General features: G+C 39.4%; 2 protein-coding genes across 6 annotated transcripts in view; one reads left to right on the top strand and one right to left on the bottom strand.

Annotated features, from left to right (window-relative positions):
• The window catches only part of sox13 (SRY-box transcription factor 13), a 675553-nt gene that overhangs the window by 225053 nt on the left and 424505 nt on the right, over window positions 1-25995 (bottom strand). The gene's annotated exons all lie outside the window — the stretch shown is intronic.
• blacat1 (BLACAT1 overlapping LEMD1 locus) overlaps window positions 1-25995 on the top strand; it is a 272886-nt gene that overhangs the window by 215292 nt on the left and 31599 nt on the right. For 3 of the 5 annotated variants that reach the window (XR_012387309.1, XR_012387306.1, XR_012387308.1), the window contains exon 3: window positions 20186-20302. The gene's annotated coding sequence lies outside the window, so the exon portion shown is untranslated. Of the gene's footprint in view, window positions 1-12770; window positions 13006-20185; window positions 20303-25995 lie in introns of those variants that run through there. The other 2 variants (XR_012387307.1, XM_073917091.1) reach the window with 2 other exon arrangements.

The following is a 25995-nucleotide window of genomic DNA, read 5'->3' as shown; positions in this document are numbered from 1 at the left end:
AATTTCTATATTTTCTATAATTTAATGATTGAGGATGAGGTTTTGGGTCAGGGTCGTATAATAAGCAGTTTATACAGTATAAAATACATTATAAGTCCTCATAAACCACTAGTACCAATGCGAGTATTTGTATGTGTTTGGTTGTAGTGTGTGTGTGTGTGTGTGTGGCTTGTATTTCAAAATTTCCCCATAAATATTGACCTTGAGGGACCTTTTTTGCTCCACATGAAGAAAACGGCTCAAATTACACAGAATTAAGTTTTTTTTTTAATGTATAAAAATGCAGATTGTTTTCTGTGAGGGTGAAGGCTTGGGATGTGATGTGGTCATACAGTAAAATGTACATGTCCCCATAAAGATAGCTGTGAAAGTTGTTTGCGTTTAATGCTTTTGATGGTTTACAAGGACAGAAAGGGTTATAATTGCATGCATATGACCCAGTTGTACTCTACTTAGTTGGTTTATGAGGACATCTTGTTATTTAAAGCGCTTAATAATCATACTAAGTGAGGTCTTTTTATATTCTAATTTTGCCACAGGTTTCCTGTAAGGTTTGGGTTTTGGGTTAAAGACAGTTTTTACTGTATAAAATACATTATGTCTATGGTGCATCCTCATAAACCACAAATACCAACATGTGTGTGTTTGATTGTAGTGTGTGTTCCTTGTATTTCTTGTCTTGTGCGGACCAAAAGTACCCAATTGTATAACAATACCAGTACATTTTGACTTTGTGCAGACTTTTTTGGTCCTTATGAGAAAAATGGATCATAAATCACACAGAATAAAGAATTTTGAAAAAGCAAAAATGCTGATTGTTTCCTGTGAGGGTTAAGTTTAGAGGCAGGGTTGGGGTGTGGTCAGAAAATGTACAATTTGCTACTTAAAAAAATGTACTTTTAAATGTACATGTCCCCATAAAGGCAGCTGTACAAGTTTGTGTGTGTACTGGTTTATACTGGTTTTGGTGGTTTACAAGTACAGAAATTTGTATAATGACATGGGTGTGACCTAGTTGTACTCTATTCAGCTGGTTTACTAGAACATGCCTTGTGTCCTTGTCATTTAAAAGGATTCTTACTTAAAGAAAATCATACTTAACAGGGTCTTTACACACTCAAATTTTGCCACTGGTTTCCTGTAAGGGTTGGACTTTGGGTTAGGGGTGTATTATAAGCAGTTTATACAGTATAAAACATGTTATACCTATGGAGAGTTCTCATAAACCACTAATACTAACATGTGGTATGTGTGTGTGCTTAGTTGTAGTGTGTGTGTGTGTGTGTGTGTGTGTGTGTGTGTGTAATGTGGGGGCTCCTTCGTTCAAAAGGGAGATTCTCTCCCACTGTTCGCTTTCCATTAAAAACCAACTCCCACTGCTCAACGAGTGCCACGCGCAGTCGACCGAGGACGTCCAAGTGCGCCGCGTCTCAAGCCTGCCAGAGTTTGACTCGTTTTATAATAGCAGGCAGCCTGGCACCGTGTGCATGAATCTAATCTTGTGTTGCCGTTTAACAATAAGCATAAAGACTGCTGCTCATTGAAGCCTATTGTGCGTCTCCTAAAGAAGAACAGAGAGTCTGACTGCATGATGTGAACAGATTTAGTTTTTACAGGCAGCTGAAATACATTGCCCGCTTTCACTTATGGAAACATCAGACATTCTGATGATTATATGCATGTAGATTCACTGCTACATTAATATATAGAGCTGTTTACAAACTTGTTAAAGAAACACTCACTTTTTTTTGTTTGTTTTAAAAGGCCATTTTTAAAACAGTTGAGTTTTACCTTATATAAATCAATTCAGGAGATCTGCAGGTCTGGCAGAACACATTTAGCTTAGCTTAGCATAAATCATTTAATCAGATTAGACCATTAGCATCTTCTTCAAACATGACCAAGGAGTTTGGATACATTTCTTATTTGAATCTCTTTAAATAAGACAATTAAAGACAAAACAAACAGAAAAAGAAAAGGTTGCTATTTTCTAGGCAGGACGGTGGCTCAGTGGTTAGCACTGTCACCTAACAGCAAGAAGGTTGCTGGTTTGAGTTCCGGCTAGACCAGTTGGCATTTCTGCGTGGAATTTGCATGTTCTCCCCGTGTTGGCTTAGGTTTCCTCCGGGTGCTCCAGTTCCCCCTCAGTCCAAAGACATGTGGTATAGGTGGATTGGATGAACTAAATTGGCCGTAGTGTATGAGTATGTCTCTGTATGTGAGAGTGAATGGGTGTTTCCCAGTACTGGGTTGCGGCTAGAAGGGCATGCGCTTCATTAATCATATGTTGGCTAAGTTGGTGGTTCATTCTGCTGTGGTGACCCCTGATAAATAAGGGACTGCTTGGTTACCGCTGGAAGGGCATCCGCTGTGTAAAACATATGCTGGATAAGTTGGTGGTTCATTCCGCTGTTGTGACCTCTGATCAATAAAGGGATTAAGCCGAGGGAAACTAAATGTTGTGTGTTAATGAATGTGTATGGGTTTTTCCCAGTACTAGATTGCGGCTAGAAGGTCATGCGCAGCATAAAACATATGCTGGCTAAGTTGGTGGTTCATTCCGCTGTGGTGACCCCTGATTAATAAAGGGACTAAGCCGAGGGAAATTAAATGTATATGTTTGAATTAGTGTGTATGGGTTTTTCACAGAACTAGATTGCAGCTAGAAGGTCATGCGCAGCATAAAACATATGCTGGCTAAGTTGGTGGTTCATTCCACTGTGGCGACCCCTGATGAATAAAGTAACTGAGCTGAAGGAAAGTGAATGGATGAACGAATAAAATGTTAAGGTAAGGTGAAACTTAAGCAGTTGATGGAAAGGATGCCACTCTGTGTGTGTGTGTGTGTGTGTGTGTGTGTGTGTGTGTGTGTGTGTGTGTGTGTGTGTGTGTGTGTGAAAGAAAGAGAGATAGATGTGTGAACATAAGCAGGTTTGAAGTGGTTCACTAACTAGGAGTGACAGATGCATAGATGGAGCAACTAGAAGACTAGCATTCAATTCACATAGCTAAATGCCAAAACATTTTAAGCTATAGTTTTTCATTTAGAGCTGTGATTGCTACTGGAGGGACTGACGTGAAAATTAGTTTACTATAATCAAACAGCCTTCACAGTCACAATCAGCACTGTCACCTCCCAGCAAGAAGGTCACTGGTTTGAGTTCCGGCTAGACCAGTTGGCATTTCTGTGTGGAGTTTGCATGTTCTCCCCGTGTTGGCTTAGGTTTCCTCTGGGTGCTTCAGTTCCCCCCACAGTCCAAAGACATGTGGTATAGGTGAATTGGATGAACTAAATTAGCCGTAGTGTATGAGTGTGTGTGTATGTGAGAGTGTATGGGTGTTTCCCAGTACTGGGTTTTGGCTAGAAGGGCATGTGCTGCATAAAACATATGCTGGCTAAGTTGGTTGTTCATTCTGCTGTGGCCACCCCTGCTAAATAAGGGACTGCTGGGTTACAGCTGGAAGGCCATCAGCTGTGCAAAACATATGCTGGATAAGTTGGCGGTTCATTCCGCTGTGGTGACCCCTGATTAAAAAGGGATTAAGCCGAGGGAAATGAAATGTTGTGTGTTAATGAATGTGTATGGGTTTTTCCCAATACTAGATTGCGGCTAGAAGGGCATGCGCAGCATAAAACATACGCTGGCTAAGTTGGTGGTTCATTCCGCTGTGGTGACCCCTGATTAATAAAGGGACTAAGCCGAGGGAAATGAAATGTATGTGTGTGAATGAGTGTTTATGGGTTTTTCCTAGTACTAGATGGCGACAAGAAGGGCATGTGCAGCATAAAACATGCTGGCTAAGTTGGTGGTTCATTCCGCTGTGGCGACCCCTGATGAATAAAGTGACTGAGCTGAAGGAAAATGAATGGATGAACGAATGAAATTTTAAGGTAAGGTGAAACTTAAGCAGTTGATCGAAAGGATGCCACTCTGTGTGTGTGTGAAAGAAAGTGAGATAGATGTGTGAACATAAGCAAGCTTGAAGTGGTTCACTAACTAGGAGTGACAGATGCATAGATGGAGCAACTAGAAGACTAGCATTCAATTCACATAGCTAAATGCCAAAACATTTTAAGCTGTAGTTTTTCATTTAGAGCTGTGATTGCTAAATTCTGGAGGGACTGACGTGACAATTAGTTCACTATAATCAAACGGCCTCCACAGTCATCAAATCTCAATCCAGTAGAGAACATTAGGGTTGTGCTGGAACTGGGGGTTTGCATCATGCAGAATCCTCATCATATATTGCAATATGTGCTGTAACTGTGTGATTCTATCATATCAGTGTTGGCCATGATCTCCAAGGAATGTTTCCAGTACTTTGTTACATCAGTTCACATGAAGTTGCAAAGTCATTTGAAGTCAACGGAAGCTGAAGGAGGTCATCAAACACAGTGCTCTGATTTTAACTCAATAGTCTGGACTGGAAAAATTGGTGCATTTAAAAAAACTGCATAACCGTCTCCGCAAACAGTACACAGAGGAATAATGGAAAAAAAAAATTGTGTTGACTTTGTGATCAAAGTTTCTGTCTGTTCAAAATTAATGAGTACTTTAAAGCAAGTCAGTTCACTCGGCGGCTATATTATTAACGCCTCCAGGCAGCTTTTCAACATTATATAAGAGCAGCTTCCGTCTAGCTGAATGGGTAAAGACTGGCTGTTTGTCGGAAATCTGTTTTATTTAATAATATAGAAATAAGTACAGTGGTAGCACTTCTTTAGATTAATAACGAATTTTTTGCGGCTTTTCCAGCTTTTACTACCATTCATAGGTTGTACTAAAATACTTTCACTTTAATATATATTGTATGAACTATTAATTTCAAATTTAGCATGATCATTCTAAAAAGTCTACAACTCCTGATATTTTGGTGCAACATTTTTCATTAAAATCAATGTGCTGCTTTAGGTTTTTGTGCAGAGGATAGCCATAATTGGAAATCTTTTATGACATTACAAATGTGGGGAACTTCTAAGTAATAACAATATTTATTTAAGTCTGCTTTTTAATGAAATGCATCTTGTTTTTAACTGTTTAACTAAAGACAAAATCATTAACCCTTGTGTGGTGTTCCTATTTTGGTTACTCAGCCAGTTTTCATGGGTCTGGTGGAACCTCTAGAGTTTTGGCTTTCCAAATTAACATTATCAAACAATTTTTGTTTAATTACTCAACAAATGATTACTTAATCCCAATAACAAGCCATATGCACAGCTAACGTGGTTAATTTTTCCCCTTTACCTTTGTTAGATCATATTGTTGAATTAATGTGCTTCTCGTTTATTATTATTATTATTATTATTAATATTATTATTAATGTTATGAAAAAATTAAACCCACAGATTTGTTTTTTCGTATTGTTCCTACCATGGTCATGGACATCATCACCAGAAGCCCCTCTCTCTTCCTCAATTAATTGCAAGTCCCTCACAGCAGATAATCTTTTGGCCATTTTGATCAGTTGTGATAAGGAACCACACTGGCGAACTCTTATTTTTAGTACTATGCCCCTAATTCGCAGATGGGACAGGGTATGAGAAAATAAAGCTTGGTTCCCGCAAGAGAGAGGGTAAAATGTGCGGGAATGTAAGAGAACAGCAGACATTGTTGATAATTTAAGTTTCAACAATGTTGCGGGAGCGTTCAGGGGAGGGGGGGGAGCAGTTCCAGAAAGGAGGAAGACAGAGTGTGGGAACACTGGACCTACACTTTCAAGACTTTTATTAGACCTGGGTCTAGTGGACCCGAACACCTTGTATGTAATGTAAATGTGTGGGGGAGGTACATTTATGCGGTCAATGAAAATTTGTTCGGATTTATGTTCTTCACACTAACAAAGCCAAAGACAATGAATTTCAAGTTGAAAAAATAACTAATTGTTTAATTTTTCTTTTGAAAAAACTGAAAATGGGTGTCAAAGACCCGAACACCATACAAGGGTTAAAGTATTTTTTTGGAGATAACCACTTATTCATCTTTATTATAGCGCTTTTACAATGTAGATTGTGTCAAAGCAGCTCTACATAAAAGTTCTTGTAAATTGAAACTGAGTCAGTCCAGTTTTTAGACCTGAAGTTGAGTTTAGTTTTGTTCAGTGTGGTTTTAAATTCACTGCTTAAAGTCCAAACACTGAGGTGCAAATGCATCGGTGCACAGCTCCACAAATCCCAAACCAAGAAAGCCAGAGGCAACAGTGGCGAGGAACAAAACTTCAGCAGTTAATACACCTCAATCCTAGATCAGACACCAGGTTTACTCCCTTTTTTAGTATACATGGAGATGATAACAGTGTCTTTATCAAGAAGTTCCACTTTGTAACGTGTTTTAAAATATTTTAGCTCCCCAAAAAAGATTTTAGTGATAAAAAACATGAGGTTTAGCTGTCAGAGGTAGAAGCCAGAAAAAAATGACTGTTTAAAAAAGTTAATCAATAAGGATTCTCTGTGCAACCTAAAGTGATCCAACAGCTCTTTGTGTAATCGGGTGAACATTGAACAGACTGTGTGTCTCATTGGACAAGTCGTCTGAGGTTAAATACAGAATCTGGGCTTGCCTTCCGAGACAGATTTTTATTTTTGGAAACGTGTGAAATGACGCGTGCGTGTCGGCGCTGTACAGTACAGTATATGATGCCCTTTTTGGAGTGCGTAGGCTAGTAGTGTATGTTCCGCCGCAGGCTTACCCACGCCGCCTCCTGTGTGTCATCAGTGAATGAAAGGCCCTCGTCTGGTTGGAAAACATGTGAGGGAAGAGCGCGTCAGATCTCCGGCAAGCTCTGGCATCAATTATACAACTGACATCGGCGTGAAGCATCTCTCTTCCAAGCACACGTCGCTTACGAGATCGTAATGAGTCATCCGTCTTAATTAACAAATGAATAGTAGAGCGTCAGGAGTGACTGTCACGCTTGTTTACGCGCCATCTTGCCCTGCTGAGATTCGCCTTTGTGTCAAAGCAAACACCAGATATTGCCGACTCAGAACTCCTGTCACCCAATTAGCTTTGAATGATCGTCGCGGGAAAAAAAAAATGTAACGGCAGGCGGATGCTCAAGGGATGAGTTGAACAAAGAAGCCTCTCTCTCGTTCGTTCCCTCTCTTCAAGGGTTCCCACGTTGCGTTTTCAATGAATAGCCTGGCCCGATAAGGACTGTTTGTTTGTTTGCTGTGGTTTCCTAATGTGCGGCTGTCTATTCAATATCCATTAGGGGCCGGCGTGAGGCGCTTGGCATCCAAATGCAAAGTGACAAAAACACCTTGATGTGGAGTTTGTTTTCTCTCTCCCGGCCAGCGCTTCCTTTTGTTCGGGACGTAGACAAGCGTCCGTCTTTGTTAAGGCGGCTAATTGCTTCTCTGGTGGCACGGCTGTAGCTTTGGCTGTCTGGCGGCTGATAAAGTATTGATTGTCTGTCTATGAGGAGGAGAAGAGTACGGAAAGGGTTAGAAGGGGATAGAAAAGGAATTAGGTTCCTTGCACCTGCTTCTACCTGTGGCACAAAAGCGGACCGAGTTCAGTCGAGAAAGGACAAAAGCGCTGACCATTAGCTAGCTTGTAGGCCGTGGTTTTATCCCAATGCGATATTGTGGGAACTATTTGCTCCGCTGAAAGAGCTGCATTGTATCTGGAGTGGAAATTAAACACTAATAAGCTCCTCGAGCTTGAAACTTTCGCCTTTGCATCGGCTGCCGAAATTGCATTGGGTGCAGAGATAATGTCTTTTGACCTGAAAGAACGATTGATTTCAGATTCACCTGAGAAAGCAACGAGAAAGCAGTTAATGAGGTGGTTATTTTAGATTCGTGAAAAAAAAAAAAACCTGTTTAAATCTGAACTGGGTCTTCACAGCTGCTTGACTTTTTCTTCTTTTTAATGATTCTGTCAAACTGAATCACAATGATTTTGTTTGGGAGTAAAGCTGAGGTGGGTGGCATGAATCATAAGCCATAAGCACAAGATGTAAAACAGTTTGTAAATCTTACTTTGAAACAGTGATAGTAAACTGTATGTACATGTAGCATTACGTACTGTAAGATGTTTGAATGTTAAGTGTGAGTGCTTCTTTCTTGCTTATGGAAAAGCCACAACAGCCGCACAGAGTTAAATATAAAAAATGACAATATTAATATTGGGTAACACTTTACAATAAGACTGTATAATGTTAGTTAATGTATTTACTAACATGAACAAACAATATATTTACAACAGTATTTGTTCCACATTCTCACCCTGTTATTTATTTATTTAATTAATGTTTTAGCTTCTGTTTTTGTCTTAGCTGCTTTCTAGGACCTTTCTTTGCCAGATTCAAACCGGTCATCGTTGTCAGGTCACAAGTCCATTGACGTACGAGGGGAGCCACTGGACAAACTGGTAACAGCGGAAAAGCCGTCCACACGGAGTAATTGGTCAGCTGATAAACCCGAAAAAGAACTGCGTCATACCGCCCCATAGCGTTTGTTTTAAAGACGAAATGCAGCTTTGGCTACATAATTTGCACACTCCAGAAATGTATAAACATTTTCAGAATGGGCCTGTGTTGGTGTTTTTAAAACTGTGTTTTTTAGTTTCTGTACTCGCCTGCTGCTCCTGATGGCACTTGTGTTTAAATGGTAACACTTGAAAAACTAAATCGATTCATTCATTCATTCTTTTTTTGTCGGCTTAGTCCCTTAATTAATCCGGGGTCGCCGCAGCGGAATGATCCACCAACTTATCCAGCACGTTTTAACGCAGCGGATGCCCTTCCAGCCACAACCCATCTCTGGGAAACATCCACACACACACACACTACCGACAATTTAGCCTACCCAATTCACCTGTACCGCATGTCTTTGGACTGTGGGGGAAACCGGAGCACCCGGAGGAAACCCACGCAAACGCAGGGAGAACATGCAAACTCTACACAGAAATGCCAACTGAGCCGAAGATCGAAACAGCGACCCGTCGACCTTCTTGCTGTGAGGCGACAGCACAACCTACTGCGCCAATGCATCGGCAACTAAATTTATGCTTAAATCTATTTAAATGATTATATTTTAATTCAGTTACATTATCGACGATGTAAAATGAGCCTTGTGAAATTGAGAACAGTCATATTGACCTTTCACTGGAAGTTAATCATGGCTGAACAACATTTATAGCCCCATTTGGTATCAGTGCCACTTATAGGTCAACAGAAAAAAAATTACATAAGTGATGACTTATGGGTTTTCAACCAGCTTATAATAAACAACAAATATGTCCTTGTTTTTTTATAAGTAGGTATGATGGTTCCTGCCATCCTTGCCTCCTCATTTTGCCCTAAGCTGTAGCTGCAAGATATTGCTTGCAGCTATATTATTATTTTATTAGCATTACATAACATATAGCAAACACAGCAATACCTGAGCAACCATAATAACGTTTTTAAAGACACTGTTGAAAATAATGAGAACTTGCAGTTCACTAAGTGATTGTCAAAGCACATTGTTTGATCCAAGGTGTAAGGCTTCAACAAACACCACTAACTAAACTCTTAACGTGCAGTATGAGGCATATAAGAACACGTCTGAGTGATGAATTGGTTTTTTGAACTGTCTGATTGAGACAAACGAAGCATTTCGGTGCTGATGTCAAATACCACTGACATGATTAAAATCTAGTTTGGACCGGCAGTCCTTTAGCCGGTGTGCTTCACTGCAGCCCATTTGCTTCATCTCCACTTGGTTAGATGTGTAGATGGCCCCAAACCTCAAAGATATCAGTCTGGGAGAGGAAAAGGAAACGAGAGTGAGTCACAGAGACTTCAGGTTTACATTTTCTGATGAAAATCTGTATGGTGCTGAAATAGTGATGCCAGGATGTTGAGTATGGTTGTCAGGGTTGTTGCTAGATCAGATATGCTTGCGGCCGGAAGTTTACAAGAATTATGTATTTTATTCATAAAATTTCTGATTACTTGTATTTTATTAACGTCTACAACCCACCCCAACCCTAAAACCAACCATCACAGTAGCCCCTTTCACACATACAGAGCTTTCCGGAAAATTGCCGGCAATTTTCCGGAAAGGTTGTATGTGTGAACAGGCCCTTTTTGAAAATACCGGTAAATTCGTTCTGGCTATTTTCCGGAAAGAGAAGTTGTAACATTACCGGCAATTTGCCGGAATGCTGCGCTGTGTGAATGCAGAAGGAAGATTACCGTAATAAGCGCGTGCACGTCTAGAACGTGCTGACGTGAGACGTCTGCTTTAGCCAATCACAACAGTCAGACGCATTTACGTCCGCGCGGTTTGTGAGAATAAAAGCCTTTGAATATTTTTCCAGACACATTTAGCTGCTAGAAGTTAGTCAGATCACGTTTATATATTCTTCTTAATGCCAACTGTGTAAATAATCATCAATGAGATGCTTATGATAAGCCGTTGTTTGTTTACCTTCAAGCTTTGCGTGTGCCTGTAAAACAGCCTGTAAGCGCCTGCACACGCATATTATGAACATCTCGACATGCGAAAGTGATCCTGCGAAAGTTGTTCACAATATTGATCATCCACAGAGTTTGTAATTTAGTCAAATGTTTACAAATACAAGCGCAGCCGTTTAAAGCTCATTTGTGGTGAATGATGTCAGAATTTACCGGTATTTTGGAATGGATGTGTGAACGCTCTTTTCCGGAAAATTTCCGTAACGTCCTCGCCTGTGTGAACAGCGCTTTTTTGAATATACCGGTAAAGTCGTTCCGGAAATTTTCCAGATATTTACCGGTATCACTGTGTGAAAGGGGCTAGTAACATAAAAACAGTAGTTGTACTCAGTGTTATTTATGCCATCTATTAAATTACACGATAATTCGTATTTTTAACGCCTATCCCCACCCCAACCCTCACAGTGATGTAAAAACAGTGATTGTAACGAGTATTATTCATGCTATCTATTAAATTACCCAATAAATTGTGTTTTTTAACGTCTACTCCCACCCTAACACTAAACCCAACCATCACAGTATCGTACAAACAGTAGTTGTACCGAGTATTATTTATGTTATCTATTAAATTACCCAATAAATTGTATTTTTTAACACCTACCCCCACCCCAACCCTATACCCAACCACCATAGTAAGGTAAAAACAGTAGCTGTACAGAGTATTATTTATATTATCTATTAAATTACCCATTAAATTGTATTTTTTAACTGCTACCCCCACCCAACCCTAAACCCATCCATCATAGTAACGTAAAAACAGTAGCTGTACAAAGTATTATTTATGTTATCTATTAAATTACCCACTAATTTTTTTTAACGACTACCCCCAACCCTAAACCCAACCGTTACAGTAACGTAAAAACAGTAGCTGTAGCGAGTATTATGTTATCTATTAAATTACCCAATAAATTATATTTTATTAACGTTTACCCTCATCACAACCCTAAACCCATCTATCACAGTAATGTAAAAACAGTAGCGAGTATTATTTATGTTATCTATTAAATTACCCAATATATTGTTTTTTAATGCCTACCCCCTGTTTTAGAATGTTGCTAGGGTGTGCTGAGTGTTTTAGAATGTTGCTATGTAGTTGCTAGGGTGTGCTGAGTGTTTTAGAATGTTGCTATGTTGTTGCTAGGGTGTGCTGAGTGTTTTAGAATGATTATATGGGGTTGCTAGGGTGTCTTAAGTGTTTGAAAAAGTTTTTGTGCAGTTGCTAAAGCTTTTTGATTGTGTGTGTGTGTGTGTGTGTGTGCGCTTTGAGTTTGTGTGTGTTGTTTATAGTGTTGCTAAGATGTTCTGAGTGTTTTAGAATGTGGCTATGTGGTTGCTAGTGTGTTCTGGGTGTTTTAGTATTTTGTAATGGGGTTGCTAGGGTGTCTTAAGTATTTTAGAACGTTTTTATGCAGTTGCTAGAGCGTTCTGGTTGTGTCTGGGTGTTGTTTATAGTGTTGCTAAGATGTTATGATTGTTTTACAATGTTGCTATGTGGATGCTTGGGTATACTTAGTGTTTGTTGTTATGTGGTTGCTACTTCAGGTTGCTCTGCATGTTTAGAATGATTCTATATGGTTGTTAGGGTGTTCTGAGTGTTTTTAGTATTTTGTAATAGGGTTGCTAGGGTGTCTTAAGTGTTTTAGAATGTTTAATGTCGTTGCTAGGGCGTTCTGAGTGTTTTTAGTATTTTGTAATGGGGTTGCTAAGGTGTCTTAAGTGTTTTAGAAAGTTTTATGCCGTTGCTAGGGTGTTCTGATTGTGTGTCTGTGAGCGTTTTACAGTGTTGCTCTGTTTGTTTATCTTAATGGGTGTTGCGATGTAGTTGCTAGGTTTGTGCTGTGTTATGTGGTTGTTTTGGAACATTTCTATGCTGTTGCTAGGGTGTTTTTTTAGAATGTTGACATGCGTTGGTGCTCTAGCTTATATTACAATGTTTTCATGTGGTAGCTGAGGTGTTTCTAAACTGTTGGTATGTGGTTACTATGTTTTTCTGAGAATTTTTAGTCTGTTGCTATGTAGTCGCGAACAGTTGGTTGCTCTGATTGGTTGTTTGTTTGATCAAGCGCCACTGAATACTGTGTAGGTTAGGGTCGGAAGTTCATCAGATCTTAAGAGTGCAGCAAAGCGATGAGACGTGAATCTTATGGTCATCCACGAACAGGCATACCGACTCCTCTCAGGTGATGTGATTGCATTGATGGCTGTTTGTTTTGTTTATGCGTTGGTGTTTGGGTCAGTCAGAGTTAGTGTTTGTGTGGCTGACATTAGCGACGGGAAGGACCGCTCGCCAAGAGAGCCGATTGTTTGTTTGAGATCAGTAGCGGTCAGTGGCATTTGTCTAAGCTGTGAGTCAAGGAACAGCGTGACGTTCTTGTTGCCACGGGGATGAAATGACCTTACAGAGCCCATAGATCAAGAGTAATAGGAGAAGCCGGTGTCAGTAGAACATTATAAACTTCCTAAAAGAGCAACTTGTTTCAGCTCAAACGTCACACCGTGGCTTTATTAGTGTGGCCGAGAACTACAGGAGCCTGCAAGGTAAGTCGAGAAACGGGTGTCAGGACTCAACATTCAGCTGTGGGAGAGGTTTGGGAGGCAGAAGCCAATTCATTCTACATCCGATATTACTGATAAACATGTGCTTGATGACTTCTGGGGTAAAAATATTGAACATTGTGCTGATTCAAATGTCATGTTATCAGCTCACTAATGTGGGTGTAATTTTGTAGAATGTGTTTCTAAATTCCATTATATGGATTTTTATTGATATCTGAGTTACCCAAACAAAAATAGGTAACACTTTACAATAATGTTGTTGTATTAGTTGATGTTTGTTAATGTATTGTAACATGAAGAAACAATGAACAATACAATCTTTGTTAATGTTACAGTAGTGAAGAAAAACAGTTATTCATTGTTGTGTTATCTCACAGTGCATTAACTAATGCTATTATTAAATGTTGAACTGTGATTAGTAAATGCTGTACTAGTATTGTTCATCATTGTTAATAGTAAATAAATTAACTAACAATAAGTAATACAACCTTATTGTAAAGTATGAGCAAATATATATATTTATAATATAATTTCTAGACACTCAAAAGTTTACATACATTTCCTTGGTATTTTTTAGCTTTGCTTTTAAACTGTATAACTTTGGTCAAATGTTTTGGGTATCCTTCCACAAGCTTCTCACAATAGTTTGAAGGAATTTTGGCCCATTCCTCCTGACAGAATTGGTGTAACTTAGTCAGATTTGTAGGCTGTCTTGCTCGCACAAGCTTTTTCAACTCTGCCCACAAATTTTCTATAGGGTTGAGGTCAGGGCTTTGTGATGGCCACTCCAAAACATTCACTCTGTTGTCCTTAAAGCACATTTTAACTAATCTGGCAGTATGCTTAGGGTCATGGTCTGTTCTAAAGATCAATTTGTGGACAAGTTTTAATTTCCTGGCTGATGTCTTGAGATGTTGCTTCAGTATTTCTACATGATGTTCTTTCTTCATGATACCATCTATGCTTTGAAGTGGACCAGTCCCTCCTGCAGCAAAACAGCCCCACAACATGATGCTGCCACCCCCATACTTTACAGTTGGAATGGTGTTCCTAGGCTTGTAAGCTTTCCCCTTTGTCCTTCAATTGTAACTCTGGACATTACGGCCAAACAGTTCAATCTTAATTTCATCATACCACAGGACATGCCTCCAAAAATTATTGGATTGCTTCTCAAAACACTGTGCCTTGGGTTTAGGAAAGAGGGTGGACGCTGGTCAATCGGTACTTTAAAAACACTTTTGGTTGTGTTTAGGAAAGGGGATGGGCGCTAGTCAATCGGTCGGTCAGTCAGTCGACAGCGGCCTCTGGTGGATGGACGCAAGAACAACAGGCACGAATGGCACTCACGAAAGAAATTTATGGTCTCAAAAAGCGTACACATTGGCCACTGATGATTTGTTAAAACAAAAGATACAAGAAACATACCCTCTGGGATGTATTTGGTGCTCTTTAGAAATGTATATAGGGCTACGTTTTCAGAATGAGCCTGGCTTGGTATTAAACCTAACACTGTGCTAACTGTTAAAGTAAAGCTGTTTTGATTATTTAAAACTAGAGATTACATTTTAGTTCCAGTATTAAAGACATTAATGTTTGGTTTGAGAGTTTGAGCTTTGTTTGTCCTTGTAAACTCTTTCACAGGAGAGTGAGTAAACTTGTATTAATTGATTCTTAAAATGTAGCCCTATATGCATTTCTGGAGATCACATATTATGGCTGCATTTCATCTTTAAAACGAACGCTGCAGGGTGGTATGACGCCATTCCTTTCTAGGCTTTCCAGTTGACTGCTTATCTCAGAATGGATGGCTTTCACGCTTTTACCAGTTTGTAGCTCGCCATGTACGTCGGTGGACTTGAGATGCAGAAAGAAGTTGACTGCGGTGACGAAATTTCGACGAAGAATGTTTCCCGAAAGCGAGAAAGACAAAAACAAAAGCCAAAAAAATAAACTAAACAAGTAAATAACAGGGTTAAAATGTGGTAAAATCTGAAAATGGGTTAAAAATCAGGGGGCTTATGTTTCTGGATTGCTTCTTAAAACACTGTTGGTTGGGTTTTGGGAAGGGGGTGGGCGCTGGTCAATCGGTCGAGAGCAGCCTCTGATGGATTTATGCAAGAAGAGCAGACGTGAATAGCACTCGCGAGAGAAACTTGAGATCTAAAAAAGCGTACACAATGGCCTCTGGTGATTTGTGAAAACAAAAGGTACAAGAAACGTACCTCCTGGGATGTATTTGGCGCTCTCTAGAAATGTATATAGGGCTACGTTTTCAGAATGAGCCTGGCTTGGTATTAAACTTAACACTGTGTTAAATATTGAAGTAAAGCTGTTTTGATTATCTAAAACTAGACTTTACATTTAAGTTCTGGGATTGAGACATTAATGTTTGGTTTGAGAGTTTGAGCTTTGTTTATCCTTGTAAAGTCTCTTTTATAGAAGTGTGAGTGGACTAGTATTATTTGATTGTGATTTCTGTAAACAACCAAATTCTCTCTGTCCAGGATGGTACGCTTGTGCCATAAAGATGAAAACAGGACTGATGTTCATCCATATCGTTATGTAAACCTCAGTTCTCTAATAAAAGGGAATTGCTGATGAGCTTACGCATGTAAAGCTTTGATGCTGTTTATATTTATATATTTGTGCACATAATATATAGTTAGAGTCAAAACTACTGGCCCTCCTTTGAACTTAGTTTTTTCTCATTCACATATTTCCCAAATGTTTTACAGAGCAAGGGATTTGTCATGGTGTTTCCTATAATATTGTTTTCTATTGGAGAAAGCCTTATTTGTTTTATTTTACAATAAATAAAACTATAAAATAATTAAAACAGGAGAGCTAATAATTCTGTATATCAACATCTTTCAATTTCAGTGTTTCAATACAACGCTCACACATACATTCCAACACCCCCCCCCCCCCCCTACCAAAGTAACGTCCCCAGTTCGAATCCCATCAGAGAAACAGGTCAAGAGGGTCAATATTTACAGCGTCAAGCCCAGATTGCAATTACCTTCCTGGAGGCCAGGCGGCGAGGAGAAAGGAGGCGCCGCAGAGCAGTTTAGGATGATCCGTGATGCGACGCCCCCCCTCCTTCAGATTCCCTCTCCTCTGATTGCAGTGCACCCCAGCCTCCAGTGTGGCTAACACTTGTAGAAATTACCTGACAGAACCAATTTAATGTTATTACCCAGCCACGTGCATCCAGCTGTCTCCGAGAGAGGCGTTGGTGGAGATATTGGAGCAGAGCCTCCCCTTCCCCTCCCTCCCCAATTTATTCCCCACAAATGAAAATGAATTATGCATTTTCCAGTGTCACTCTCGCACATAAACACCAAGAACACATTCGGCTGCTTCCATTACTCACACAGGCAATATGAAGCTCATACTTGTTGAGATGACGCTGTTTAAAACTATCAACTCGACGCCAAGTTTGGTGGAAGACAAGGCTGACAAGGTTTTAGTTATGCTCTACATGATGTGGTTGAATTGTCTTTTAATTGGTTGCATTTTACATGGATTTGGCAGATTCGTTTAATCAGTGTCTTGGAAACTCAAGTGATGATCATTGAGTCATTGATGCTCCGAATTATACTGCTGAAATAATAAAGCTCAGGGCTACGGATTTGGTTTCACTGATGAATGACTGATAAACTGGTAACATGAGCAAGTTAAATCTGTTAACTACATTAGTTTTACATTCATCAGTGTTTTATTGATACTTTCAGATTGCCTTATGGCAGGGGTGTCCAAACTCGGTCCTGGAGGGCCAGTGTCCTGAAAAGTTTATTTCCAACCCCAATCAGACACACCTGAGCAAGCTAATCAAGCTCTTACTAGGCTTTCTAGAAACATCCGTGCAGGTGTGTTGAGGGAAGTGGGAGCTAAAATCTGCAGGACACCGGCCCTCCAGGACCAAGTTTGGACACCCCTGCCTTATGGTCATGATTTCTGCTTTTGAGATTAAAATGATAAATAAAGTGAGTTGTACTGGCATGGTTCATCCCAAATGGACAATTTCGTCATCATTTGCTCATCGTCCAATTCTGTTGAATTCATAAGATATTCTAAAGAAAGCTGAAAACCTGTAACTATAGGGGTGTAGTGGACATTTTAAAAGTATGTGGGGGGAACAGCTGTATGAAATTCAAAGGTTTACATTCTTAATCACCTGTTTTTAAATGGTCTGTCTCTAAAAGTGTGGGGGACGCCCCTTCCTGTAACCATCAACTTCCATAGTATTTTTTTTTCTACAATGGAAGGTTTTTATTTTTCTTCAAACTTTAGTGTTCAACACAAGGAGAAACTCACAAAAGTTTGGAACCACTTGATAGAGAGCAAATAGTGATACAATTCAACTTGAATTGTCCCTTTAAGTAGAACAATACACTACCTGACAAAAGTATTGTTGCTTTTTCAAGTTTTAGGAACAACAAATAATACCTTGACTTCTAGTTGATCATTTGGTATCAGACATGGCTTATATGAAAGACGAAGGCCTCTAGATTACGCTTATTTTACCAAAATAAATTATGATCATTAATATGATTTTTAATTATCTAATTAAGACAGTAAGGTCTGACTTTGCTTAGACAAAAGTCTTGTCACTTAACAGAAATATTGTACAGTATAGAATATAAAGTCATGCTGCAGTGAAAAAAGGATGAATATTGTGTATGACTCCCATGAGCTTGGAGGACTGCATCCATACATCTCTGCAATCACTCAACTAAAGTCATCTGGAACGGCAAAGACTCCCAGAGTTCATCAAGATTCTTTGGATTCATCTTCAAAGCCTCCTCCTCCATCTTACCTCAGACATGCTTGATAATGTTGATTGTGTTGACTGGGCTGGCCAATCCTGGAGCACCTTGACCTTCTTTGCTTTCAGGATCTTTGATGTGGAGGCTGAAGTATGAGAAGGAGCGCTATCCTGCTGAAGAATTTGCCCTTTCCTGTGGTTTGTATTGTAATGGGCAGCACAAATGTCTTGATACCTCAGGCTGTTGATGTTGCCATCCACTTTGCAGATCCCCATACTGAATGTAACCCCAAACCATGATTTGTCCTTCACCAAACTTGACTGATTTCAGTGAGAATCTTGTGTCCATGCTGGTTCCAATAGGTCATCTGCAGTATTTGTAATGATTGGGATTCAGTTCAGCAGATGATTCATTCAGAAAAATCTACCTTCTACCAGTTTTCCAAATGATCAACAAGAAGTCAAGTTATAAGCTTTTGTCAGGTAGTGTATATTGCTATGGTTTGCTTTTTTGTGTGTGGTCTTTTATGTATTTATTTCTATATATATAATATTTTTTATCAAAAATATTTCTTAAATCTAGGCAATATTTTATACTACTGCTTTTATACTACTAACATTTTAATAAAAGCCACTTATTTAAACTGTTGATTAAGGTTTTCAACATAAAAAGCTGACAGATGAACTCATATTAAGGTAAACATTAGTGTTGCGTTGTTTAAAAACTAATAAAAGCACGCCTGAAAACAAAAGAATGGCAAAAAGAATGACAAAAGAAATTTTTTGTTATTTTATTTTAAAAAAAGTTTAGTGATGACAACATTTCTAAATTAATTTTGGAATAAATTTTATTATAATTTTTTCTATTAAAATTTTTATTTTATTACTAGTTAATAGAATTTTAAAAAATCATCTTTATTTCCGTTGTTTTATAGATTGATATTGTTTTATATATTGTTTAATATTTATTTTCATCAGTATTATTTTCTACTACTTTTCTTCGACAACTATTCAAAGAAAAGTCACTTATTTAAACTGTAAATTTAAGTTTACAGCATACAAATGTTAGCCTATTGGTCGCATAATGCACTGTGATTACAGATAACTTAGTCACATACATACAGCTGAAGTCAGAATTATTAGCACCCCTGTTTATTTTTTTTCGACAATTTTTGTTTAATGGAGAGAAGATTTTTTTCAACACATTTCTTAACATAATAGATTTAATAACTCTTTTCTAATAACTTATTTATTTTATCTTTACCATCGTGACAGTAAATAATATTTCCCTAGATATTTTTCAAGACACTTCTGTACAGCTTAAAGTGACACTTAAAGGCTTAACTAGGTTAATTCCGTTAACTAGGCAGGTTATGGTAATTAAGCAAATTATTGTATAATGATGGTTTGTTCTGTAGACAGTCGAAAAAAAATAGCTTAAAGGGACTAATAATTTTGACCTTCAAATGATTCATAAAAAAAAAATAAAACTGCCTTTATTCTAGCCAAAATACAACAAATAAAACTTTCTCCAGAAGAAAAAATATTGTTAGACATACTGTGAAAATGTCCTTGCTCTAACATAATTTGGGAAATATTAAAAAAAATAAATCAAAGGGGGGCTAATAATTCTGACTTCAACTGTATATAATATATTAGTTTTTTTTGTAATTCAAAATATGTATGTACTGTATGTAATTTTTTCTACACATTTTTTTGGCAAGAAGTACTTGTCATCATTTACCAGTTAAAAATCTGAAGTAACAGGTTTTCTGAAGGACTATAGTTCATAATCATACAATTTAAGGAATAAATGAAATGTGTGAATGCAGTGAATCTCTGTTGCATGCATGCAGTGCCTTTCTGTTTAAAATACAGGAATGTCATTGCCAGCAATACGTTTTCTGTTGAAATCACCTTGCAGAACAAAAGCAAATGTGTATGAATTCAAAACTGGCTACATTCACATCTCTGCATTTTCAGTTTCCTCACACGCCGCTCATTAGGAATGGCGAAGCTTCATCGCCCTCATCAATATGAGCCTGATATTCCGGCATGAATGCATTATATCTATAACCGTAGTCTCCCTGTTGCAAACGGCCGTCCTTCCTGTGTGTGACAAGGTCGCCTCACATCTGCCAACTTAAGAATTCTCCTCACATTCTGGCTAATCCTTAGCATTTGAGCTGGCAATACAAACAAATTTAACTCCGCCTGTAAGACAGGCTTTTGTAATACCCAGCGGAGTGCTTAGTATTCCAGCCATCATCCATCACTGCATCCCTATTCCCTACGCTGTCCTTTCTGTACAATACTGTAAGGAAGCGGGAAAGACTAGCATGCTAACGGTCTGCATGAACAGAAAAAAAAAATCATTTGGTCTTTCTTTTCCAGACGCTGAATCGTGATGCTTGGAAAGCTATTATCTCCCGCTAAGCTGCATGGGATGCCTGCGAAGCATCGTGATGGTGATAAGAGGACCGTGAGATGGGTCCTGTGTGTGCTCTGGCAGTAAGTAGCTATTAGGGCGATGACATTTTAGTGGGGTCTTATTGACCGTGACATGCACATGGATGAGTTTGGCTAATGGGTGTCAGGCCCACGTTTTGGCACCCCACACCCAGAGGGCTGTCTAACAAAAATAATAGCCCATAATAGCCTGCTAAATCATCTCATTTTCCATCACTCTTTATTTCCAGCTCGGGATGTGTAACATATTTGGATTGGAAAGTAGTTCTGATGTCAGAAAATAACACGCTCCGGAAACACCTCAACAGAGTCTCAATTTTTTTTCTCCTGTCTTGTTAAGATTTAGATGCAACATTTTGGATTGAAGTGAGTCGTTGCTGAGCTGTGATGGCAAACAGGATGCACAATTGCAATTTTAATTGGAATGTAAAGTTCTACTGCAATTATTGACATTTAAAGACAACCATAGTTTTTTTTTTTCCTGAAAAAATAAGTCAGAGTAAACTCTGAACATTGGTTCAAACAGTTGCATACATTTTTGTTTGCAACTTGTTTAAAAAAAGATTTACTTATTCATTTGCAATATTAATTGGCATTACAGATCAATACATTTATACATTCATTTATGCAGTTTAATATTTAATAATATTTTTTCTTCTGAAGAAAGTCTTATTTGTTTTATTTCGGCTAGAATGCAAGCAGTTTTTATTTAAAAAAAAAAAAAAAAAAAACAATTTGGGGACAAAATTATTAGCCCCTTAAAGCAAAATTTTTTTTTTCGATAGTCTACAGAACAAACCATTGTTATACAATAACTTGCCTGATTACCCTAACCTGCCTAGTTCACCTTATTAACCTAGTTAAGCCTTTAAATGTCTCTTTAAGCTGTATAGAAGTGTCTTGAAAAATATCAAGTAAAATATTATTTACTATCACCATGACAAAGATTGAATAAATCAGTTATTAGAAACAGGTTTCTAAAACTATTATGCTTAGAAAAGTGCTGAAACAATATTCCCTCCATTAAACAGAAATTTTTGAAAAAAAATAAATAAACAGGGGCGCTAATAAATCGGGGGCTAATAATTCTGACTTTAACTGTATATATATATATATATATATATATATATATATATATATATATATATATATATATATATATATATATATATATATTTACACTTATTGATCTGTGATCGGAAAAAGTAGCTTGTGTGGACGCTACTGCGCTACTAGACTAATAAAATAGCTTAGCTAGTAAAAAGCTAATTGATTTAGAAAGTAGCGACACTACCACCACACTACTGATATATGTAGTTAAGCTAGTAGCGTCACTACTTGTAGCGAAGCTACTGCCCAACATTGGATATTAGCAAAATATTTTGCAGTGTTTGCATGTGGTTTACTGCATATAAAATAACTTTCATTACAAATAGATTTTTTTTAAAACAAACTAAATAGTTTTGCATTTTGTTCTTTTTCTTTTTTTAGTTGCATTAAAAGACTATTTTTCATTCATATATTTCATCATTGAGCCTTTCTTAAAAATGGAATAAAGAAATCTTGTCTCGTCTCGTGGAGTAAGCAGCTTGTCACACACCGAATAATTATGCATTTTGCTATCTTGTATTTCTGTAATGCTGACCCACCCTTGAGCTATGGTGTCTTATTGCAGAGGTTGAGGCCTGAGGGATATTGGTGACAGACTCGGTCATGGGTGCTTCCACCCCCCAACCAATGGCACCAGCAATGGGTTGCCTTGAGTAGTGGCAGTGCCATTGGCTATCGGAGTGTGAAATCGCACGGTGGTTATCCCATTATGCTTCATTTATCAACGCACCGCGCCATCCCTCACTTTTGACAAGTTTCTTAAGCGCTGGAAAACAGTCAGGGGGCACGAGTCAGGGGGAAAGATAGCTGGTGCACAGAGGGGGCAGGGGCAGAAAGGCTGTTGTGCCGCATCTGGAATGGGATTCTAATAAAGCCAGGCGCTGCCATGGAAACAGGAGGAGAGCCACCCCACATCCTCAGAGCAGGGAGAGACCCCAAGGAGCATCTCTCTCTCGCTCCATCTTGGAGCGTGGCAAATGGCCCAGTGCCTCCGACCCATGCAGAAGCAGGCGCCTTGCCAGCAAAAGGGGGCCAGATAAGGGTGCGTAAAATTAGCTGTGGCTTCCAGAAAAAGAGGGGGAAATGTGCAACCTAGTCCCCCATGAAAGGAATTTCACACAGACGCCTCTATCGCATTTTCCCGCTCCGCTCACCGTGACTGCCAGTCCCACAGTCAGACGTCCATGGGGCGAGAAAGACGAGTACAAAGGGCGAGAAGACAATCGACGGCTGACTGTGTCTGCTGTGGGTGCAGGAAGTAGCGTTCATTATGGGATTGGGTGGCACCGGTCCTAGCCTCCTCTTCCCAGTTTGCTGCATTAAAAAGGTGGCACCTGCACCTGCCTGTATCCCTAACGGATTACTGGCCGATACACTCGGTTAACTCGTGCACCCAGCTGCATTCACGCAGAGCATCTTCTAAAGGAAGCCCTGATACCCAGAGTTCTCCTCTACTGTTTCTTGCTGCTGCCTTTCAAGTGACACCAGACTGATGAAAGTGGAAGAAAAAAGGAGACAGCGGCGGGGAGAGAGAAAAGGAGTTGCGAAATGAAAGAGTTGACTTGTTTCCCTCGAGGGGGGTTTCCCTCAGCCAGCGTGTGAAGTGATGCCCTCAGTGATTCATGGGAAATTTACACATTGGGTGTGAAATGCCCCTTGGCTCGTATTAAAGATTGGGTTTTAATATCTGACTAATACAAAGCCTTAATAAGATCCTTTTTTCTGCCCCCTTTCCGGCTTTCCGTGGGTTTATTAGGGAATTGATGAAAGAACCAGCTGGCAAATGTCTGGCTCTGTATTTATTCACAAATGGATTTGAAAATTGCCTGTATGCAAATGGCTTCATAGAGCAAAGCTTAATTCCTCTTCCGAGAAATGCAGAGATGTGTCCGTATAGCCCTCATCTGACGCAACGGATGGTGTACTTCAAAAAATAACTGTTTACCTCTGACGGATCCCCTCAGAAATTCTGATTAAAGCAGAGAGTATTCTTCATTCCAGCATCTATTTTATGATGGCTCCTCGTTGTTCTAGGGGTCGGTGGAAGCCTCATGGGCCTCTCATTCAGCTTTACAGGTCTCACTGTTCTGAAAGCTTGACAAACTTCTAGCCCAGTTTTCATTCCTCGGTGAGCAGCTTTGGAGACAGTTGGACTGATGGAGGTTGATGGAGGAAGACAGTGGTTGATTAGATCTGCCTCCTGCTGAGCTTTGATAATTCATAGCAAGGGAAGCACAACAGGAAGTGTTTTAATATTCAAATACATTCTTCCAAATTCTAAAAGCAAATGCGACAGATAACAGCCTGACTTTGCTAAGAGCAACGGGGCTCTTTTTAGTCCAGATGTTGCAGAAACTATGATTAGCGGTACTTTTTGCCCTACTTATGCCTATAAAACCACTTGTTCTTTCATGTAGAAAGTATCTTACCAGCTGTTATTGGTGTTTCTTTGACTACAGGTGCTTTTTTCTCCTTTGTCTTTAACTTTGACTTAATTTTGGTATTATTTGACAACAAATATTTAATTGTTTTGTTTATTTCACTATAAATCACATTCGGTGATGAAAAATTCTTAACGTAAAAAACCTTCTATAGACATTTGATTAACTGAAACTGCATTAAAGTGCTCATTTTTGGTACTTTGTGAGAGTTTTTAATATTGAAGATGAAGGTACTGTTTAAAGTAAAGTTTATTTATAAACTAATTTCGAGAGGAGGACATGCTTATGATTGATCGCAGCTGGTCCTGCATTAGCCAATGCATGATCCATCAATCAGACGATTCCTAAATCACTACAAAAAAAAAACAGAGTATCTAACCTCAGCCATCTTTGTCTTGAAGAACACCCCTGCTCCTCCCCTTTACTTGACAGGGCAGAACGGAGGCCCAATGGTTCTCACAGAATGTCACTGGCTCAGATCTTTACCTGGCCAAGTCGGCATTTCTGTGTGGAGTTTGCATGTTCTCCCCATGTTTGCATGGGTTTTCCCCGGGCTCTCCAGTTTCCTTCCACAGACTAAAAAAATATTGGTAACATAAGTAAATTGACCAACCCAAATCAACACCACAGACAAGCATTTAATTCAGCATATCCTCTCCATAGTTATTCATTATATACATCCACCATTATCAAGCAGGGGAGTTCCCAAGACCTACCTGATCTTAAACTCCCCTCTCGCCCTGTAATGGGAGGGAGCCCCAGGCTCGAGGATCTCATGAGCGGGATCTTTCCCGGTACAGCATGCTAAACACGCTTTATATATATTAAATTAAAAAAAAGAGTTAAAATTTGTATGTTAAAAAAAAAAACTAAAACCTCCATAGTTGAAAAAACATCAAGGTATAAATAGTATTCGCTAGTCTTGGTAGTTTACTTTACGCCCAAAGTTTTGTCTATTTCACATATGGCAAGTCTAACACATTCACCTTTGCAGGGCCATCATCATGAAATTGAGTAACCTTCACTGAAACGCCAACAGATGTGATCGCTGAGGTGTAAAGCCACTAAAACACAACAATCACATTCACAGATGATAGTACAGATGCTTGGTGAGAAAATATCACGAAGATGAAGTGAGTTAGAGAACCTGATTAAGGCAGCCGGTGGACTTTCATGATCTCTGGCATATATTTGACACGCTCAAAGGCCTCCTGCTCGGAAGGGCTCATCATTCCCCCTCACTGCGACTATGGCATCCAACGATAAAGTGGAGATGAAGTGCAGGATTACACTGATGCCTTTCATCAGCACGTAACCTAACAGCAGCCGCATGAAAGGGAATACAAGGTAGAGTACTGGCGTCTGGAGACACTGCCGGTTGGCTTGGAGTGCGTGGGACGGCTCTGTGATGTGTCCGTTCCAATAATCCTCAACGATAAACTTTGCTAAGGGCTCAGTCGACGGAGGTGGCAGCTCTGAACCCTTCCAATTCCCCCCCACCTCTTTTTTCTAATTGCTTTTATTACAGAGCCATTGATCGAGAATGGGTTGGCGTGGAAAAAGGAAGAAGAGTGATCCTACAGCAGCGCTTTGTTTACCACGAAGAGCGAGGTGTTGAGTCTTTGTAGGTGCTCTGGCTGTCAGCTAATTTCCTTTTCATCAGCTCGGTGATGGCTTCGCCTGTTCGCTTGCTTGTACCTTGTGTGGAAAGTCAGAGTGGATGACGACCGAGTTTTCAAATTAGTCAGAGTACCGTGAGCCTTCAGCACTGGATCGACTAACAAGATTCAGCTTTAAACACTCATACTGGCATGGTGCTGTTGAAACGGCAGTGTGTTGTGTGTGATCACTTGCTGAATCCCGGTTTAATTAAATGGGGGTTAGGTGAAGGGTGTCGAGGCGCAGATGGTGTAGGTGTAGGAACTGGAAGTGTGTGCGAGCACCTTAATCGCTTCCTGTGGGAATCAAGTCGAAGTGATGGCCGCGGTCTCCGAATGACAGTTTTATTGCATTTATAATGTCTGTATACACAGCAGCGTGAAGCAAGTGTCGGAGGAAGAGAGAGAGACAAAATCGTTGGCTGTCACTCTTCGAGCCCCCTTTTTCCCCTCCCCGTGCCTCTGGCCCCTCACTTCTGTCAATCATATTTGTGAAAAGGGCACTGGCTCTTAATACGGTGAATGA

Source organism: Danio rerio, chromosome 11, assembly GCF_049306965.1.
Source record: "Danio rerio strain Tuebingen ecotype United States chromosome 11, GRCz12tu, whole genome shotgun sequence".
NCBI classification, from domain to species: domain Eukaryota; kingdom Metazoa; phylum Chordata; class Actinopteri; order Cypriniformes; family Danionidae; genus Danio; species Danio rerio.
The sequence above is the reverse complement of the archived record's forward strand: the minus strand, read 5'-3'. Positions and strand labels throughout refer to the sequence as shown.